This window comes from Mauremys mutica, chromosome 26 (genome assembly GCF_020497125.1).
Source record: "Mauremys mutica isolate MM-2020 ecotype Southern chromosome 26, ASM2049712v1, whole genome shotgun sequence".
In the NCBI taxonomy this organism is placed as follows: domain Eukaryota; kingdom Metazoa; phylum Chordata; order Testudines; family Geoemydidae; genus Mauremys; species Mauremys mutica.
In genome coordinates this window covers 8678161-8697234 of record NC_059097.1, presented here as the reverse complement: position 1 = coordinate 8697234, position 19074 = coordinate 8678161, and the positions used below count along the sequence as shown (strand labels likewise).

Sequence of the window (19074 nt, the reverse complement as noted above, 5' to 3'; positions counted from 1 at the left end):
TCTAATAAGGATTGAGCTCTGATTAAAGCTTTTCCTGCACTCAGAACACATGTAAGGTTTCTCTCCTGTGTGGATTCTACGATGTTTGATGAGGTCAGAGCTATTATTGAAACTTTTCCCACACTCAGAGCATGTGTAGGGTGTCTCTCCTGTGTGGATTTTCTTATGTGAGAAGAGGGCTGAATTATCAATGAAGCGTTTCCCACACTCAGAGCATCCATAAGGTTTCTCACCTGTGTGGATTTTCCTATGTCTGATAAGGTTTGAGCTCTGATTGAAGCTTTTCCCACACTCAGCGCACGTATAGGGTTTCTCTCCAGTGTGGGTTCTCCAATGTCTGATAAGGGTATAGCTCTGATTGAAGCTTTTCCCACACTCAGAACACATGTACGGTCTCTCTCCGCTGTGGAGTCTCTGATGTGTGAAAAAGTCTGAGCTCCCATTGAAGCTTTTCCCACACTCATGGCATATGTAGTGTGTCTCTTCCAAGTTGATTCTCTCGTGTGTAATAAGGTCTGAGCAGCTCCTCAAGTTTTCCTCTGGCATCGGCTGAGTCTCACAGGCTTTTGCTTTTTCTGGGAGTGCACAAATCCCGGAAACATTCCCTTTGGATCTTCCTGATAACATCCCATGTGGTTCTACTTGCTCAGCATCTTCCTGCTGTGGTTCCTCCTCCTCATTCTCACTCACCATCCCATCACCTGATGGGTGACAGAGAGAATCCAGACATAGGTCACTCCCTGTGCCGGAGAGAAAGGAAATCTCAGAGACAGGAATCGAAAAAGGGATGAACAAACCAAAATGTGCGGGAGAAATCAATCTTATCAGGAGCTGATTTTCCCCAAAACCTTCCCCAGAGGAGAGAGGAAGGGATCAGTTTTGGTCTGCATCTCACAAGAACACTCAGGGGAAAGCGAGATCAGGGAGGGACCTGCTGCCAGTTGTCAGTCAGAATAGGAGGGAAGCCATGAGTGACATCTGCCATAATGATTCCACATCTGCAGGGAACAATCCTGAACTTGGAGAGCTCACAAGGTCTTTGTAGAGCATCCCAAATGTTTTCTGTATTCACAGACAGTTTTTGAGTTGGTTTAACCCAGGGGTACGCAACCTATGGCAGGCGTGAGAACTGATTTTAGTGGCACTCACACTGCCTGGGTCCTGGCCACTGGTACAGGAGGCTCTGCATTTTAATTTAATTTTAAATTAAGCTTCTTAAACATTTTAAAAACCTTATTTACTTTACATACAACACAGTTTAGTTATATATTACAGACTTATAGAAAGAGACCTTCTAAAAACATTAAAATGTATTACTGGCACGCAAAACCTTAAATTAGAGTGAATAAATGAAGACTCGGCACACCATGTCTGAAAGGTTGCCGACCCCTGGTTTAACCAATTCCTCACCTGTGCAGGCAGCTCTTGCGAGCACTTCTTTCTCAGAGCCCTGGAGGTCTGGGACCCACGGCTCTTCCCCTTGTTCCAGCTGTGAGATCACATCAGGTTTGGAAACTGGAAACCCTACTCCAGGCAAAGAAAACAAGGGAGGTCAGTGGAATTTGTGGGATACTTGTCACAAAGAATAGTCCATGGTTTTAACCCCAGCTCATTTTTAAGCAGTAACATCCCAAGGCCAGCTTCCTTGGCTCAAAGTGGCAGGAGAGTTATTATATAAATCATATTCATTACCTTAGTGCCTAAGGACCAACTAACAGAGGGTCCCCATTGTGCTAGGCAAAGTACAAACCCAGAATAGTAGATGGCCCATGCCCTGAAGAATTTACAATCTAAATAGACAGGACAGACACAGAATGGGGGAAGGGGTAGAACCCTCTGTTAGACTAGAGATATTCAGTCCTGCCTGTAAAGCCGATACTTTAAGAACTTAGGTGTATTTTTATCACTTAGCTAGTTACCGGGGTATAAAAACAAAGAATCAAAATCACAGTCTGCCTGTGTCTGGGCCTTCTCTCACTAGGATGATCTGAGGCCTTGTTCTTAGGCTAAGGCCTTTGGCTAAGCAGCAGGGGCAGCCATAAGCTGGGAAGCGAAGGGTCACATCCTCACATACCAAACCAGTCACACTGAAATAAGGTGGTATTGGGTTGTTAGGAAGATGATCCTGTCCTGATGTTGCTCATCATCACCAAATAAAGAAAAGGATCTTAAGATGGTTAAGAAAACTTAGTTTGACAGCAGCCTGTCAGGCAAGAAATCACTTCTCAATGGTTGTGGTTTTGAAACCCTCATTTCTGTATTGTTTTATCTTTATGGCCACCACTTTTATATTGTTAATCTGTCTGGTTCTCTAATTTTTTCTGTCTGCTGTATAGTTAAATTTCCTAGGTGTAAGTTAATTAGGGTAGTGGGATATAATTGGTTAGAGAATTATGTTACAATATGTTAGGATTGGTTAGTTAAATTACATTAAAATGATTGGTTAAGGTATAGCTGAGAATATTATTATATAAAATAGAGGGGGAAGGGAAATCGGAATCATGTTTGTTAAGGGGAGGAACAGGAACACAGGCAAGGTTCTGGAGCATCAGAGCTGGGAAGGGAACACTGGGGAACAGACTATCGGAGTATCAAGATAAGCCTGAATGATGTGAAGGGCTTAGGAATATGCTTGCTTGGAAACTAACCCCAATAAACATGGCATTGTCTGCGCTTCAGATTTCTGGTCTTTTGTTGTCTGCGTGACAAGAACCAGGGAAGTGGGAGGCCCTCTAACAAAACTGACATGACCTGATAAATAAGAGGTAAGCCTTTAAGGAAGGCTTTAATACACTTTAGAGCTGATCAGGGATTCCCATGAGGACTGATGAGGGGGTCATGGTAAATACGCATTCAGATCCTTTTCTTGTTTTATATCCTTTCCCCATTAGAGACACTGTCATGGATCCATAGGATCTGTGTAATGCCTGGGCTTTTAAACAGTCCTTGCAAAGCCTCTGGCTTCAACACTCCTACTTCAACCTGTGAACTCTGCCAGCAGGTCCAGCTGAATTACACTCCTGTTCAGAGACTGTTCCTCATTCAATGCGCACAGCAATTTTTTGCTGTGACACTGGGCAGACTTTTAAAACATAGCAGGGTTTATTTGTGAACTGAAACACAGCATTGGAAAGTCCTTAGATTAGGACAGAGAAGCAAAGAAGACAATATAGTCCATACTGGGCAATGCCCTTGAGCCATGCTGCTATAGAAAACAGTTTAGTTTCCTTTCACTGTGCCTGTCCATTTGTCTTCACTCCAGTAGAGCTCCCTGCACCTGCGAGCCCAGTTCTTCCTGTTCCCAAAAACATAACAAGTCCATGTATGCTTCACTCAGCCAAGCGGAGATCCTCCCATGGACAGGTGACAATTATTCTCTTGTCTCTGTCGGGTATTCCATTGATGTAGGTTTGTCCCAGCCAGTCCTTAATGACCCATTCATATCACCCCATGACAGCTCCATGAAAAAACACCTCATGTCTCCTCCTCTTTATAATCATACAATACCAATCACACAGGGAAACTGAGGTGTGTATTGGCATCTTAGAAGTATCACCAAAAGTCCCACCTCTATCTCAGACACACTGCTCACAGCCCCCGGAGAGAAAGCAAACCACAGGAACTGGATGTTAGTCCAGTGAACACAGTGGAGGACAAGCTGCAATCCTCAAACCCTGGTCAAAAAAGAGAGGCAGGTGGGTCCCTACCCATAGAGAGAGGCTGGCTAGAGGCCTGATACCTGAGGGGCCATTCCTTGAGCAGACCATGGAGGCAGGTCAAAGGCTTCGCTACCCCAGAACTGACACATCGCAAAAGGACATTTTGGGGAATTAGGAAATCTAGTGACTCAGGTGTAAAGGGAGGGAGAATTAAACTCCCCCAGGGTGTGGAGAAGGCTGGGGAATTAAACACTAAAATTCAGGAGCAACAGCCTCTAATTCTTCCGGAAAAGGAGAAGGTAAGAAACAAGAACTGGGCCACGCAACCTCAGGCGGGACAGGCTCAAAAGATCCAAGGAGCCAGGAGGGAAGACAGCTTGTGGCTGCTGCAGATGGGGGGAGGGGAGATAAGACTCCCTCCAAACTCTCACTCCTGTTGACCCTGCCCTGATTTTATGACCTAGTCTCATGTCTTGTGGGAAATTTTATATTCACTAGAGGTAAAGTGTCATTATCAGAGTATTGCTTATTAGCTTGGAACATGCATGGAGGGGCAATGGGTTATTAAGCTTGCTACAGTTAAGGACCTTATATTTGGTTGAAGCTTTGTGGGAGTAGTTATGCTGAAGTCTGGGATTTACCGGAATAGCTCTAAGGAGAGAATCCCAGATCAGATATTTTGCACCCTCATTTTGAGAGACTAACGAGGAACCACAAACAGGTGCAATACGCCACAAGATTCTGAAAGAAGGAAGTTTGGGGCAGGCTTTAGCAATTAGGTTGCTATGCAGGTTCTCAGCTGTTGGATGCATTCGTATATTGGAATTATTAATAAATAAGTGATGTAAATCATTAGTATTAATGCTTGATGCTTAATTATGGACTTCCCAAAGGCCACATATGGGTTGGGGCAGCTATTGACATTCTTGTAATCAGAGTAAAGGAACAGATATGGCATATAGCCATCCTCTTACCATAAGGAAGCGGATAAAATACCTCTCCTAGTGACAATTTTTTCATTTTGTCAGGTCCCCAAGTAAAGTGAAGCAGGGCCTCCATTCTGATGGTCTCCCTTGCCCCTCGATCTTTGTTTCCAATGGTGTCCCTCTTTACTATACTTATCTTAGTCTAATCATTATGTGTATTGATCCTTGCCTGTGATTTCAATTCTAACTGTCTGTATTAAATCAAGTTTCTGTGTGTTTCACCCAATTTCATCTTCTCAATTAACTTTGAGTAGCCATGTACAAGGGCAAGTTGTGCCCCAATACGTAATCTTATAGGTGTAAAAATTGTACAGGCTACACCACCACCCTGTGACATCATCAACAAAGTGCCCATTTGTGCCTGGGTAGGGGCCCTGCTATGGGAGAGAGGAATGAAAGGACTCAGGATCGGAGGCCGGGGTCACTATGCATAGAGATGGGGAGAGGGGTAATGAGTGGGAGAGGGAGGTCAAGCGTTAAAATAACAACATTTGAGGAAAATATGTATAATGAAGTGGAACTGAACAGAAATAAAACTGGAGTGGAGGCTCTAAAGCAACAAGGCTTGGGTAGGGATTCGGGGTTAAAGGTCTGGGATCCCCCAGAGCTCTAGATCCCCAAACCTCTCCTCCCTGAAGTGAAGGAGGAGCTAATACAGCATCTGTGGGGTAAGTGACCGTCTGTAGTGTGTGTTTGTTTGTGTTTGGGGGTTACTTGCTGTGTGCTGAGCTTGTGTTTGTCAGTCTGTTTGTTTGTTTGGTTGTTTGAGGGACCGTGTGCTCTGGCTGGCAGTTGGAGGCAGGTTTGAAAGCTCGAAGCCTCTGGTAATTGGCTGAGCCTTAATCAGTGGGCGGGGCATTCACTCAGGCCAGGGCTTTATAAAGCCGCGCACAAGCGACCAGGGAGCTTTGCGAACAGGGGCTGCTAACAGGGAGTTTCGCAAGGGAGTGTGGGAAGGGGAGAGGGAAGGGAGCGGGAGTCCCTCGCCAGCCCTAACCCCTTCCCTGTGGCCCCCCCCTAAAATCCTAAAACCTATAAACCAAACCACATTCCAAAACTACTTTCCGTAAACCACCCTTTCACTAACTAGGAGACAATGCAGGCAGAAGCCCAGCAGCAGAGTGGGGGCTATCCAGTTTATTGCACTGACTGTCGCATGTATGATTACCTGCCCTGTGGGCGGGTGGCGTATGTGTGCAGTCGGTGCAAGGAGCTCCTGGCCCTCAGAGACCATGTACGGACTTTGGAGGCCAGGGTGGCGGAACTGGAGGAGCTGAGAGAGGCAGAGAGGTATGTTGATGAGGCTTTCCGGGACACTGTAGAATTGTCCCACCTCCGCTTAGACAGCTCCTGTGCTGTTGAGGAGGAAGAAGGGCCCAGGGAAGTAGAGCAGTCAATGGGAGCAGAGGGAAACCTTCCCGTAGTTGGGACCCTCCTTCCAGATGGTGCTGGGGTTGCCTCTCGCACTGAGGTTGCCTCTCCGGGGGAGGGAACTCCAGTTTCTAGGAAAAGGCAGGTGTTAGTAATGGGAGATTCGATTATTAGAAATGTAGATAGCTGGGTCTGTGATGACCGGGAGAACCGTATGGTGACTTGCCTGCCTGGTGCGAAGGTTGCGGATCTCTCGAGGCATCTAGATAGACTTATGTGTAGTGCTGGGGAGGAGCCGGTGGTCGTGGTACATGTAGGTACCAATGACACAGGGAAGGGTAGGAGAGATGTCCTGGAAGCCAAATTTAGGCTGCTAGGGAAGAGACTGAAATCCAGGACCTCTATGGTGGCATTTTCAGAAATGCTCCCAGTTCCACGCGCAGGGCCAGGTAGGCAGGCAGAGCTTCAGAGTCTCAATGCGTGGATGAGACGATGGTGAAGAGAGGAGGGGTTCACGTTCATTAGGAACTGGGGAAACTTCTGGGATGGGAGGAGCCTATACAGGAGAGATGGGCTCCACCTAAACCAAAGTGGAACCAGACTGCTGGCACTAAACATTAAAAAGGTTGTAGAGCAGTTTTTAAACTAGGAGATGGGGGAAAGCCGACTGCTGCAGAGGAGCGTGTGGATCGGACACAGACTTCTCTTAGGGGAGAGTCTGATGATAGAGAATCTCCAGGTTATAGTCAGGAGCAGAGGAATGAGAAGTATAATGTAAGGGCCGGATCAGATGATAAACAGTCACATAAAAAAGAATCTGGCACATCAGAAAAAGGCAGGCTAATAAACAGGGACAAGTTTTTAAAGTGCTTGTACACAAATGCCAGAAGTCTAAATAATAAGATGGGTGAACTAGAGTGCCTTGTGATAAAGGAGGATATAGATATAATAGGCATCACAGAAACCTGGTGGACTGAGAGCAATCAATGGGACACAATCATTCCGGGGTACAAAATATATCAGAAGGACAGAACAGGCCGTGCAGGGGGAGGAGTGGCACTATATGTTAAAGAAAGTGTAGATTCAAATGAAGTAAAAATCTTAAGCGAATCCACAGGTTCCATAGAGTCTCTATGGATAGAAATTTCATGCTCTTGTAAAAATATAACAGTAGGGATCTATTATCGACCACCTGACCAGGACAGTAATAGTGATGATGAAATGCTAAGGGAAATTAGAGAGGCTATCAAAATTAAGAACCCAATAATAGTGGGGGATTTCAATTATCCCCATATTGACTGGGAACATTTCACTTCAGGACGAAATGCGGAAATAAAATTTCTCGATACTTTAAATGACTGCTTCATGGAGCAGCTGGTACGGGAACCCACAAGGGGAGAGGCGACTCTAGATTTAATCCTGAGTGGAGCGCAGGAGCTGGTCCAAGAGGTAACTATAGCAGGACCGCTTGGAAATAGTGACCATAATACAATAGCATTCAACATCCCTGTGGTGGGAAGAACATCTCAACTGCCCAACACTGTGGCCTTTAATTTCAAAAGGGGGAACTATACAAAAATGAGGGGGTTAGTTAGACAAAAGTTAAAAGGTACAGTGACTAAAGTGAAATCCCTGCAAGTTGCGTGGGCCCTTTTTAAAGACACCATAATAGAGGCCCAACTTCAATGTATACCCCAAATTAAGAAAAACAGTAAAAGAACTAAAAAAGAGCCACCGTGGCTTAACAACCATGTAAAAGAAGCAGTGAGAGATAAAAAGACTTCCTTTAAAAAGTGGAAGTCAAATCCTAGTGAGGCAAATAGAAAGGAGCACAAACACTGCCAACTTAAATGCAAGAGTGTAATAAGAAAAGCCAAAGAGGAGTCTGAAGAACGGCTAGCCAAAAACTCCAAAGGTAATAACAAAATGTTTTTTAAGTACATCAGAAGCAGGAAGCCTGCTAAACAACCAGTGGGGCCCCTTGATGATCAAAATTCAAAAGGAGCGCTTAAAGACGATAAAGTCATTGCGGAGAAACTAAATGGATTCTTTGCTTCAGTCTTCACGGCTGAGGATGTTAGGGAGATTCCCAAACCTGAGCTGGCTTTTGTAGGTAACAAATCTGAGGAACTGTCACAGATTGAAGTGTCACTAGAGGAGGTTTTGGAATTAATTGATAAACTCAACATTAACAAGTCACCGGGACCAGATGGCATTCACCCAAGAGTTCTGAAAGAACTCAAATGTGAAGTTGCGGAACTATTAACTAAGGTTTGTAACCTGTCCTTTAAATCGGCTTCGGTACCCAATGACTGGAAGTTAGCTAATGTAACGCCAATATTTAAAAAGGGCTCTAGGGGTGATCCCGGCAATTACAGACCGGTAAGTCTAACATCGGTACCGGGCAAATTAGTTGAAACAATAGTAAAGAATAAAATTGTCAGACACATAGAAAAACAAACTCTTGAGCAATAGTCAACATGGTTTCTGTAAAGGGAAATCGTGTCTTACTAATCTATTAGAGTTCTTTGAAGGGGTCAACAAACATGTGGACAAGGGGGATCCGGTGGACATAGTGTACTTAGATTTCCAGAAAGCCTTTGACAAGGTCCCTCACCAAAGGCTCTTACGTAAATTAAGCTGTCATGGGATAAAAGGGAAGGTCCTTTCATGGATTGAGAACTGGTTAAAGGACAGGGAACAAAGGGTAGGAATTAATGGTAAATTCTCAGAATGGAGAGGGGTAACTAGTGGTGTTCCTCAAGGGTCAGTCCTAGGACCAATCCTATTCAATTTATTCATAAATGATCTGGAGAAAGGGGTAAACAGTGAGGTGGCAAAGTTTGCAGATGATACTAAACTACTCAAGATAGTTAAGACCAAAGCAGATTGTGAAGAACTTCAAAAAGATCTCACAAAACTAAGTGATTGGGCAACAAAATGGCAAATGAAATTTAATGTGGATAAATGTAAAGTAATGCACATTGGAAAAAATAACCCCAACTATACATACAACATGATGGGGGCTAATTTAGCTACAACGAGTCAGGAAAAAGATCTTGGAGTTATCGTGGATAGTTCTCTGAAGATGTCCACGCAGTGTGCAGAGGCGGTCAAAAAAGCAAACAGGATGTTAGGAATCATTAAAAAGGGGATAGAGAATAAGACTGAGAATATATTATTGCCCTTATATAAATCCATGGTACGCCCACATCTCGAATACTGTGTACAGATGTGGTCTCCTCACCTCAAAAAAGATATTCTAGCACTAGAAAAGGTTCAGAAAAGAGCAACTAAAATGATTAGGGGTTTAGAGAGGGTCCCATATGAGGAAAGATTAAAGAGGCTAGGACTCTTCAGTTTGGAAAAGAGAAGACTAAGGGGGGACATGATAGAGGTATATAAAATCATGAGTGATGTTGAGAAAGTGGATAAGGAAAAGTTATTTACTTATTCCCATAATACAAGAACTAGGGGTCACCAAATGAAATTAATAGGCAGCAGGTTTAAAACAAATAAAAGGAAGTTCTTCTTCACGCAGCGCACAGTCAACTTGTGGAACTCCTTACCTGAGGAGGTTGTGAAGGCTAGGACTATAACAATGTTTAAAAGGGGACTGGATAAATTCATGGTGGCTAAGTCCATAAATGGCTATTAGCCAGGATGGGTAAGAATGGTGTCCCTAGCCTCTGTTCGTCAGAGGATGGAGATGGATGGCAGGAGAGAGATCACTTGATCATTGCCTGTTAGGTTCAATCCCTCAGGGGCACCTGGCATTGGCCACTGTCGGTAGACAGATACTGGGCTAGATGGACCTTTGGTCTGACCCGGTACGGCCTTTCTTATGTTCTTATGTTCTCCCACTGACCCACCCAGCCCACCTCCTGGGTGCCTTTCCTCCAGACTCCCCTCCCCTTCTTCCCATTACTCTCAGCCAGCACCACCTCCTGGCGCCTTGGGAGCTTCTTGTGTTCCCTCCTCGTCTCTCACAACCTCCTCCCTCCCTGCTGCTTCTTAGCTCTTAGCCTGCATACACCATCCCCATATCTGGGCACCCTAGAATTATCTACTGCACCCCTTCTCCTCCCCTCCCACAGCTCTGTTCTCCCTTTACCCGTGGGGTCCTGAATGGCAACATTATACGCTCTCCTATCAGAAGAGGAGCTCATCTAACTGTCACACAAGCCATGCATGAGTCATACACCTATTTACTTAATTTAGAATTCTACAGGCAGCATATTTTCCTCTTAAAATGAGGAAAAGGCATGAAAGCTACAGTTATTAATGCAGTTATTAATGTATCCAATAAGGATACATTCAATGCAATTTTAAAATGACTGATGGCACCAAAAAGGCACATGTCCAAATATTATTCTAATGGCTGGGAGATAAACTAAATAAAGGGGGACAAGGAAACTTGTCAAAACTTGTATGACGAATAAAGGTATAAAGTTCATAGAATCATAGAATCTCAGGGTTGGAAGGGACCTCAGGAGGTCATCTAGTCCAACCCCCTGCTCAAAGCAGGACCAAACCCAACTAAATCATCCCAGCCAGGGCTTTGTCAAGCCTGACCTTAAAAACCTCTAAGGAAGGAGATTCCACCACCTCCCTAGGTAACCCATTCCAGTTCTTCACCACCCTACTAGTGAAAAAGTTTTTCCTAATGTCCAACCTAAACCGCCCCCTCTGCAACTTGAGACCATTACTCCTTGTTCTGTCATCTTCTACCACTGAGAACAGTCTAGATCCATCCTCTTTGGAACCCCCTTTCAGGTAGTTGAAAGCAGCTATCAAATCCCCCCTCATTCTTCTCTTCTGCAGGCTAAACAATCCCAGTTCCCTCAGCCTCTCCTCATAAGTCATGTGCTCCAGCCCCCTAATCATTTTTGTTGCCCTCCGCTGGACTCTCTCCAATTTATCCACATCCTTCTTGTAGTGTGGGGCCCAAAACTGGACACAGTACTCCAAATGAGGCCTCACCAGTGCTGAATAGAGGGGAATGATCACCTCCCTCGATCTGCTGGAAATGCCCCTACTTATACAACCCAAAATGCCATTAGCCTTCTTGGCAACAAGGGCACACTGTTGACTCATATTCAGCTTTTCGTCCACCGTAACCCCTAGGTCCTTTTCTGCAGAACTGCTGCCCAGCCATTCGGTCCCTAGTCTGTAGCAGTGCATGGGATTCTTCCGTCCTAAGTGCAGGACTCTGCACTTGTCCTTGTTGAACCTCATCATATTTCTTTTGGCCCAATCCTCTAATTTGTCTAGGTCCCTCTGTATCCTATCCCTACCCTCTAGCGATTCAACCACTCCTCCCAGTTTAGTGTCATCTGCAAACTTGCTGAGGGTGCAGTCTACACCATCCTCCAGATCGTTAATGAAGATATTGAACAAAACCGGCCCCAGCACCGACCCTTGGGGCACTCCACTTGATACCGGCTGCCAACTAGACATGGAACCATTGATCACTACCCGTTGAGCCCGACCATCTAGCCAGTTTTCTATCCATCTTACCGTCCATTCATCCAGCCCATACTTCTTTAATTTGCTGGCAAGAATACTGTGGGAGACTGTATCAAAAGCTTTGCTAAAGTCCAGAAATAGCTCATCCACTGCTTTCCCCTCATCCACAGAGCCGGTTATCTCCTCACAGAAGGCAATTAGGTTAGTCAGGCATGACTTGCCCTTGGTGAATCCATGCTGACTGTTCCTGATCACTTTCCCCTCCTTTAAGTGGTTCAGAATTGATTCCTTGAGGACCTGTTCCATGATTTTTCTAGGGACGGAGGTGAGACTGACTGGCCTGTAGTTCCCTGGATCTTCCTTCTTCCCTTTTTTAAAGATGGGCACTACATTAGCTTTTTTCCAGTCATTCGGGACCTCCCCCGAAAAAGCTTCTCACTGCATTGGCCGGGAATCGAACCCAGGTCAACTGCTTGGAAGGCAGCTATGCTCACCACTATACCACCAATGCATCTAAGTTATTACTATTCAGGTTCTTTAGAGACCCCACAGCTTCCAATAACCCAGGACTCCTTACCCAGCAAGACCACCGTCTCATAGTTCTCCTGCATGACATCCCTGTAGAGGTCTCTCTGACTGAGGTCCAGCAGAGCCCGCTCTTCCCTAGTGAAATACACAGCCACTTCCTCGAATGTCACCGGCCCCTGAAAGAGCAAGAGTCCAACACTCAGTACCTGGTGCCCCAGTCACAACCCCACTATTCATGGAACAGCAACACCAGGTAAATGGAAGCCATGGGAGGCACATGTTAACAGAGTCCCACCCCACCTTGCTTCGAGTAGCCAAGAGGCATCAGAGGGTAGCAAGAGAGAAACTTGTGTCTCCCAGCTGACAGACGGAGGCAGGGTCTTCACATTTATCACATACCTACTAGCCAGAGCTTGATATAGGAGATGAGGCTGTCTCTGGACCCTGCTGGTGGCTCCCTGGTAGGAATCCCAACACTCTCCAAATAAAATATATGGAAGAAAGGGGAAGTCAATAGTAAAGAATATAAGTTAGAAGGTCAGAACTGTAGAAAATTGGTAAGGGAAGCTATCAGAAATCAATGACCAATTAATGAAAATAAGAAGGAAGTTTTCAAAAGTATATGAATCCTAACAATGGTAGTGGTAAATTACTATACAGAAATGGCAGAATTATCAAAAATAATGCAGAAGAGGTAAAAGTCTTCAATAAATATTTCTCTCCTGGATTTGGAGAAAAACAGATGATGTACTCATATCATAAGATGTTGACGACGACACTCCATTCCAACAGGACTTCACGAGGACATTAAACAGCAGCTATTAAAGTTAGACATGTTTAAATCAGCAGGTCCAGATAACTTGTATCCAAGACTTTTAAAATGCCCGGTGGAGGAGCATGGTGGACTATTAATAATGATTTTAATTAGGACTTGGAACACTGGGGAAATTCCAAAAGACTGGAATAAAGCTAATGCTGTGCCAGTATTAAAAAGTGTAAAAGAGATGCCCCAGCTAATTACAAGAGTATCAGTCTGACATCGATACTGGGCAAGATAATGGAGCAGTCGATACTGGATTTCATTAATAAAGAATTAAAGGAGGGTAATATAATTAGTACCCATTAAAGGTTTAGGGAAAATAGATTCTATCAAACTAACTGGACATCCTTATTGGAGGAGATGAAAAGTTTGGTTGCAGCTAATAGTATTGATGTAATATACCTAGACTTCTGTAAGGCATACAACTTGGTCCAGCACAACATTTTGACTAAAAAACTAGAATGATACAAAATACACACGGCATACATGAAATAGATTAAAAACTGGGATTGTAAATGGGGAACCATGGTCGAGTGGATTTCTTTCTAGCGGCTTCTCGCAAGAACTGGTTCTTGGCCCTGTGCTATTAACATTCTTATCAGTGACCTAGAAAAGAATATAAAATCATCACTGATAAAGTTTGCAGTTCCCACAAAGATTGGGGGTGGTGGTAACTAATGAAGTGTCAGTAGATTCAGGCTCCAGCACTGGGAGTCTGGGAAGTTTTCCCAGTTCTTGTTGGAGGGCTATTTCCTGTTCCACAAAGAGGGGAAGTTCCATTCCCAACTCCTGTGCCTTGAAATTAGGCTCTATCTGACACTACAGCCCATATTCAGCATAGTGGTATGATTATAATATTATTAGGACATAATTATGATGCATTTTGTGCAAGATGCATCATGTGTGGTGTCATTGGAAAAGTTATAATTTGCTGAATATGATTATCCCATTTGTGTGCGTGGATCATGTTTGTATCTGAAGTTATGCATATTGACTATGTATCTGTATTTCAAATGTGCTTACTCTGGGTAACACCCACAACTAATCTTTCAGGTACAACAATGAAGAAGCCAGACAGTGCTGATGGCTCATCAACAAAGACAATGGACCATGCAAGAGCTTAGTACTCAGCAGGGCATGCTAGGGCATGTGACCAGACCACATGACACTGAACTCCATTTTGGTACCTGTATTTTCCCACAAACTGGACTGGGAACTCAGTTTGAAACAAAGGGGTCCCGCCATATGGAAAAGCTACATAAGGTGGGGTGTGACGGCATCTCTTGGCCTCATTCCCCACACAAGAGAACTCCTGGAAACACCTGAGGAACAAAGACTGAATTGGGGGAAGTGCTGGTCCCAGGGTAAAGGGATTTCTAGCTTGTGTATGGAAACTTGGTGGACTGCTTGTATCATCAGTCAGGGTGAGAAATTGCTAATTCAAATTCTATCCATCTAGTATGTTAGGCTTAGCAAATAACCAAAAACTCAAACTAAGTAATCTTTTGATCTGTTTGCTATCACTTATAATCACTTAAAATCTACCTTTCTGTAGTTAATAAACTTGTTTTATGCTTTATCTTAACCAGTGTATTTTGAGTGAAGTGTCTGGGGAAAAAATCTCAGCTTGGTTAGCCCAAGCTTGTTGTGCACATCTTTCCCATATCGAGGGGAAGTTTAACTATATTAATGATCTTACATTATACAAATCCCTGTGCACTATAAAATGGTATAATTCTGGATTATACTACAGCAGGTGTGCAAGGTTCGGGAGCTGGGAAATTGGCTGTTGTCTTCTATCTGTCCTTGAGTGGCTCAGGTAAAGCACTCAGGTAGCTTAGCTGGGTGTATGGTACCACCTGCTATCGGGTTGGGTGGTAACAGGACCTGAAGAGGCTGGCTGAATCTCCAGCAAAGCAGTGTGAGAAAGGCCAGCCCAATTTGAGGATTAGAGGACACAGGAGTTCCCAGAAGCCCCCCAGACTGCACCCCGGGGTGACAACCCATCACACCCTAGATTACACAAGTCTCAGCAGGTTTGTCACATCCTGTCCCCTCCCTTTCTCCATCCTAGATATTTCCTGCCTCCCACCACCTCCAGCTGCTCCCCCTCTCCTTTACTCCTCCTCTTTCCCCAAGCAGAGTCCATCACCAGCTCCCTGATAATCCCTTACCTGAGCCAGCTCCATTGCAGCCATTTCCTTCCCCCTGGGTGGATCTGGAATGAAACCTGGACGTTATTCTGTAGCCTGCCAGGGCAAAAAGGGAAACATGAGAGAATTCAGATGGGGCTTTTGTCCATTCCACAAGCCGATTCCACCCAGGATTTTCCCCTGCTAATGGACATTCTAGGTTCTGCCACACTGTGAAGCACAGAGTGATTTTATTGCAGTTCAGGCCTAGCGCCCTCCCACCAGGGTGTAACCCTCTGATACATGGTGAAACCCTCCCAGTAAGAGTCTCTCTGTTACACTTATCAAGTTTGCAGACGATACCAAGTTGGGAGGGTTGCAAGTGCTCTGGAAAATAATCTGGACAAACTGGAGAAATGGTCTGAAGTAGATAGGATGAAATTCAATAAGGACAAATGCAAAGTACTCCACTTTTAGGAAGGAACAATCAGTTGCACACATACAAATGGGAAATGACTGCCTAGGAAGGAGCACTGCGGAAAGGGATCTGGGGGTCATAGTGGATCACAAGCTAAATATGAGAAAACAGTGTAAAACTGTTGCAAAAAAAGCAAACATCATTCTGGGATGTATTAGCAGGAGTATTTTAAGCAGGGCACAAGAAGAAATTCTTCCGCTCTACTCCATGCTGATTAGGCCTCAACTGGAGTACTGTGTCCAGTTCAGGGTGCCACATTTCAGGAAAGACAAATTGGTGAAAGTCCAAAGAAGAGCAACAAAAATGACTGAAGGTCTAGGAAACATGACCTATGAGGCAAGATTGAAAAAATTGGGTTTCTTTAGTCTGGAGAAGAGAAGACTGAAAGGGGACAAGATAACAGTTTTCAAGTACATAAAAGATTGTTACAAGGAGGAGGGAGAAAAATAGTTCTTTTTAGCCTCTGAAGATAGGACAAGAAGTAATGGGCTTAAATTCCAGCAAGGGAGGTTTAGGTTGGACATTAGGAAAAACTCCCTAACTGTCAGAGTGGTTAAGCACTGGAATAAATTGCCCAGGGAGGTTGTGGAATCTCCATCATTGGGGATATTTAAGAGCAAGATGGACAAACACCTGTCAGGGATGGTCTAGATTACACTTAGTCCTGCCTTGAGTGCAGGGGACTAGACTAGATGACCTCTCGAGGTCCCTACCAGTTCTATGATTCTATGAACCAAAGGAGAGCGAATCAAAGGAGTCACTTTGGGGGATTCTCCCTGTCATTGTCCCCAAGGCAGCTGTTTCAGGTTTACAAAGTTGTTTGATGCTCCAGCCTTTATACAGTCTCTCCTGGCAGTGCCCCCTTTCATGGGCTGGGCCAAGTTTTAGCTTTTGGGAAGCATGACCCCAGGGGCTCTGAGACTGGGACTTCTTGTCTCAGCACATCTTGTTTCTTTCTGTGTCTCCCCAGTGAGTCCAAATGAGTAGATATGCCTCATAGAGACTGCGAACATAAGGAGGGCCCACTGCGTCAGATCAATGGTCCATCTAGATCAGTGGCCAATGCCAGGTGCTTCAGAGGGAATGAACAGAACAGGTAATCGTCAACTGATCCATCCCCTGTCACCCATTCCCAGCTTCTGGCAAACAGAGGCTAGAGACACCATCCCTGCCCATCCTGCCTGTGACACTAGCAGATGAGGTGTTAGCTCTTGCAAAAGCTGCCATGTCTTAATTGAACATGGACAAACACACAGCTGGAATCAGTCTGACTCACCTGTGTTAGTATTGTTAAAACAGGTATTAGAATTAAGAATGTGTTTAGACTTTATTGAATGCTTTATTGAGTTGCTGTCTGGGTTAATATCTGACTAGCTGCATTGTGAGCCTCTGTGGCTCTGTAAATCACCAGTCAGGAGAGAGACTTTACCTAGGTGAAGTGCTGATTGGCAACAGAATGCATTACACCCTGCCTGGCAGGAAAGGTCCATCAAGACCAGATAGACTATTATGGGTGTAGTAAGATGAGGCCCTGAGACATAAACCCTTGGTATCAGAGGCCTGGAATGAGGCCTGAACTGAAGTAATGGTCAAGACATTGCTAACATAAAGCAAAGCTAGGCTGTGAGCCAGAGGCAGGCCCTGCTCACAGAAGTTGACAAGAGCGTATATACATGTAAGTACTAATAAAATGAATGTAAGGACAATATGATGGATATACAATATGAAAGAACAATGCAATGGATAGACAATATGATGGATAGACTTATTTGTTCGAACCAATCTGCACCATGAATCATAGAATATCAGGGTTAGAAGGGACCTCAGGAGGTCATCTAGTTGAACTCCCTGCTCAAAGCAGGACCAATCCTCAGAAAAGATTTTTACCCCAGTTCTGTAAATGGCCCCCTCAAGAATTGAACTCACAATGCTGGGTTTAGCAGGCCAATGCTCAAACCACTGAGCTATCCCTCCCCTCAGACTCTCCTCATAAGTCATGTGTTCTAGCTCCCTAATCATTTTTGTTGCCCTCCACTGGACTCTTTCCAATTTTTCTGCATCCTTCTGGACACAATACTCCAGATGAGGCCTCACCAATTAAAGGCAACACCATAATGCGCAGAGGAGCTGTATCTCAGTGCGTTCAATGATGTGAAACCTGTTTGTACCTATATATAAGAATGCATCCCTGAGTGGATGTCTTTGTCTGGCCTAGGGGGCAGTGGAGAGTCCTGCCATTGACTGAGCCAGTCCATTGTCGGGGGCACATATTCGTAGTATGTCCTGTAGAGTCTGCAGGGAACTATCACTGTGCTTAGTTTGACAATAAACCTGTCCGGGTGCCTTCGTACCTTTATCAGAGTCTGTGGTCACTGGGGGCTCTCTCAGGGTCTGCTGTGTCAGCGATCTGCAGAGCCAGGGCATCACACAGAGGGAACACACGCATGCAGCCAACTGATATCAACATTGAACAGAGCAGAGCACCACACTGGTACCATCTGACGACATTGGTGACCCCGACCGCTGATCTGGTGAATAAGTGAGCTGTCTGCTGTAGGAATCCTGATCTAACATGACAGAAAACCATGAGCTAGGGAAGTTTAGAAAGTATAATGGGGAAGAAACATGCAATGTAATTTGTAAAGCTAAGGCAGAGACTGTAGCCTTAAAATGTAAAATATTGCAAACTATAGCCATGGCTGTTAAATGGTTAAAACAGCATGCCACAAAATGGGCGGGGCAAGTATCAGTAACAAAGAAAGCGTTAAAGGACTCAAAAGAAGCTACACAGCCCTGGAATGCTCCCACCCCCCTTGCAAGCAACCCAGAGACAACCCAGCACAGAAACAGACTAAACCATTGGAAACAGCTGCAGGGAACCGACAAAAAATACATGCGCCGTCCTCTGTTATAAATATTGGTGGTCAACAGCAGGCTTCAGGTAGCTCCCCTGAGCCTGAAGAAGGGGGACAGAAATGGAAAAAGGTGGCCCTAGGCAGTGCAATCACCACCTTATGATAAAAGCCAGGTTCTGGTAAAAGCTAAACCAGGCCCTAGACTGGTGCCTGTCAGAATGGGAGAAGGAAGTGCACAAATGGAAAAAGTAGCACACAATACTTTCACTGACTTGGTAAATCAAATGAAGGAAAAAATGGGAATAGTTCACAGAGCACATTAGGAGACAGGATCTGCGACTCGATCACAGGGGAGTGAATAAAAAAGAATCTCAAAGTAAAAAACCAAAATTAAGTGGGTTAAGACCTACAATTGATGCATTAACACATCGAGTTGCCCAAAAACAGTTAACTGCAGCAAAAAAGGGCACTCCCGCCACCCACTTGGCATGCACACAAAAGCAACAGACACTGAGGGAACCAATTCAGGTTTTACAAGAGCAAGTAACTACCCCACTCTCCTCTCAGGCCATGGCTACACTTACAGATGTGCAGCGCTGGGAGTTACAGCTGTGTAGGGAAAGCGCTGGTGTGTGGCCACACTCACAGCTACCAGCGCTGCAGTGTGGCCACATTTGCAGCGCTGTTGGGAGTGGTGCATTATGGGCGTTCAAGTGGCAGCAACGTGCTTTTCAAAAGAGGGGGGTGGGGTGGAGTGTGACAGGGAGCGGGGCAGA

General features: G+C 44.8%; 1 long non-coding RNA gene and 1 other non-coding gene across 3 annotated transcripts; both read right to left on the bottom strand.

The window, feature by feature from the left end:
- Positions 1-1464: 1464 nt before the first annotated feature.
- LOC123356699 lies at positions 1465-18837 on the bottom strand. 2 transcript variants are annotated; one of them, XR_006575406.1, is made up of 4 exons: positions 17795-18837; positions 15008-15082; positions 12063-12189; positions 1465-1524 (listed from the first exon to the last, which is right to left on the bottom strand). It is a non-coding gene; the product is annotated as an uncharacterized LOC123356699 (long non-coding RNA). The 2 variants fall into 2 exon arrangements; XR_006575407.1 differs by lacking the exons at positions 15008-15082; positions 17795-18837 and adding an exon at positions 12413-12474.
- Positions 11925-11996, bottom strand: TRNAG-UCC. Its single transcript has one exon. It is a non-coding gene; the product is annotated as a tRNA-Gly (tRNA).
- Positions 18838-19074: the final 237 nt, after the last annotated feature.